Here is a 2,676-nt window from a genome sequence, read left to right as displayed (position 1 = left end):
CCTATGTATAACGGGTACTGATGCATATTTACATGTTTAGAAGTATTCATTTTGAGTGATCCCAGGAAAGAATTTGTATTGGCTCAAGAATAAGCTTTAAAATTTTAACAGTGTGTACAAAGGGGGGGAGCCACGGCTCCCACGGCTCCCCCCTGGATACGTCCCTGTCATCAGCCAAAACATGCCAACAGATTTAAATGCTCCTGAATATATCAGCACTTCATGACTTGGAGTGGAGTTGAATAGCTTGGTGGTTAAGATGCTTGCCTTCCAATCCCAGGGTCCTGGGTTCAATTCCTGCCAGTTGCAGGATTTTTTTCTCACGACAAAAACAACTGCACTCCCTAAATCTCATATGGAGATTTAGTTTGTGTAAAGCATCGTGTGTGTATGTTTGTCTTGTGTAAGGGATTGTCACCTACAAGTAGGACAGTGATATATTCGCTGTTGACAATCCTTGGCACATGTATTGTATGCCTAAATAAATAAATTAAAAAAATAAATAAATAAAAACTTTAACTGGATACAAAACATCTTCACAATATAAATATATTTCTGCAAAGAAAAACAACACAGTACTGCTATATTACAAGTTATATACTCATCTAGAAAAGAAAAAAGAAAAATCTAACTGAAGTAGGCACAAAATACTATGGAGTTTAAATATTTAAACAAGAAGTTGGAGAAAATCGTTATATGGAACCAATTGAAGTTGGAGAAAATGGTATGGAACACATTCAAGATCCATATGATAAAAATAAATATTAATGTTGAATAAGATTTTTATATTCAATTTATTTGGAATATAACAATATAGTTTTTAGACTAAAAACTTGACAAAAAATAAAATAAGTGAATATTATTCTATTTTAATTTTTGGAATTTAAAAAAACAATCAACATTAACATGAGAAAAATGTTTTGAATTTCTTACAGCCTTATTTATATGTTATACTTATTAGCTTTCAACTGTAAAGTAAACTTTCTGAAAAAAAATGCGTCATTCGTAGAAATCTTATGAAGATAAGCCAATCCAATAGTGACATTGAAGGGTCGGGATCAGGACAAACCTCCGACTTTAAATTGACAAAGATAGAGGAATATTAAATGTAGACACAATGTATACATAGAATCTAACTTTTAAACATAAAAAGGTGTAAATTTAAAAATAAGCTTATCATAATGAATATGTATGTGTAATTACAATCTATTAATTGTGAATAAGAAAAATGCAAAATTTAGAAGACTAAAGGAAGAAGGAAGAATAGGAAAGAAACTCAGAGCAGCTAAAATATATATCACAAAAAAATCTACAATAATAATCATTTTGTTTTTATTGCATTACGTTTTTGTAAAATTGTTTTATATAGGAACTAATTATCAGAGGTCAAGGTGCCAGCAGCATACATTTGACATCGAATCCAAGACCTTACATGACTTCAAAGATTTCTTTATGAAAAACGTTTATTAGTAAAGCTTTTTTGTAACCTTGTTAATTTTTTTTTTAGTTAATGAAGTTCTGCATTAGTTAAATAGCAATGTAAATTAATTTACAAAATATTATGATGAAGAAATGGTAGACAGGAAATATTGCAGTCTAGATAGCATATCATGCAGTGCCCCCTATGGATTATATTCTGTTCTGAGTAGAGGGTGCTAGCTTAGAACTTGTTTGAATGATCAAACCCGTAACAAATACCACTCTATTTTCAAATATCTGCTTTAGTTGTGAGAAAATGTTACTATTTGCTGAAATGTATGCCTGTTCAGAATATATGTTATGTGCAATATCAAAATGAATGCTATTTACATTTAATTTTTTATTTATTTACATTTATTTACCCAGGGTAGTCCAAACAGTTAAAACACTGATTTCCATTGGGGCCCTGCATTTAAAGCACATGGTCGTAACTTGTTATATTTTCTTAATTAGTGCCTCGTACAATTTATATTTAAATATGTTTAGAGAAGTCGCAGTTCTCAAATCAATATCTAAGTCATTCCATATATTCGCCCCGGTCACCTTAAAACTCGTGGAATAACTTTCGTTTTTTGAAAAAGGAACCATGTATAAAGGTGTAAGTTGTTTAATACATTTATAAACAAGTACAGCTTTTTTATACGTAACCCTTTCAGAAAATGAAAGCCAACTGAGTTGTGCAAACATATCTGCAGATGGGGTAAGAAAATCACATTTTAAAACTATATTTGGGCCAAAATTATACTAAAAATAAATACATTCTTAATAGCTTTAAATATAATTTCAAAAAGTCTCTGATCTCTGCATATGCCTAAATACCTAAACACTAGTTACTCTTTTTTCCCAAATCCGATATATGGTCACATATTATTCCTAACTAAATTACTTTAAAATTACAATGCATAAACCTGGCGAACATTGCTTGTTTTTTTATTTTTGATTCAGTAACTTGTAATTTGTTCACCTTTTGGTCTTTATTGTTTTATTTTTTTCAACTCTGTAAAGGTGGAAATCTTTGGACTATTGCACTGTATGGGGAGGTCGTTACATATCCCACAATAACTTTCAGTACTTAAAAAGTGTATAGAAAGAGCAGCTAGGATAGTTCAAAGTTCAAAGGTCAATTTATTTTCCATACAACATAAACAAAATTAATACATATAAATGTAAATATAAATATGAATATAATTATATATA

This window comes from Anneissia japonica, unplaced genomic scaffold (assembly GCF_011630105.1).
Source record: "Anneissia japonica isolate Jap-2015-1 unplaced genomic scaffold, ASM1163010v1 scaffold1626_len201304_cov172, whole genome shotgun sequence".
NCBI classification, from domain to species: domain Eukaryota; kingdom Metazoa; phylum Echinodermata; class Crinoidea; order Comatulida; family Comatulidae; genus Anneissia; species Anneissia japonica.
Note: the sequence above shows the minus strand (reverse complement) of the source record.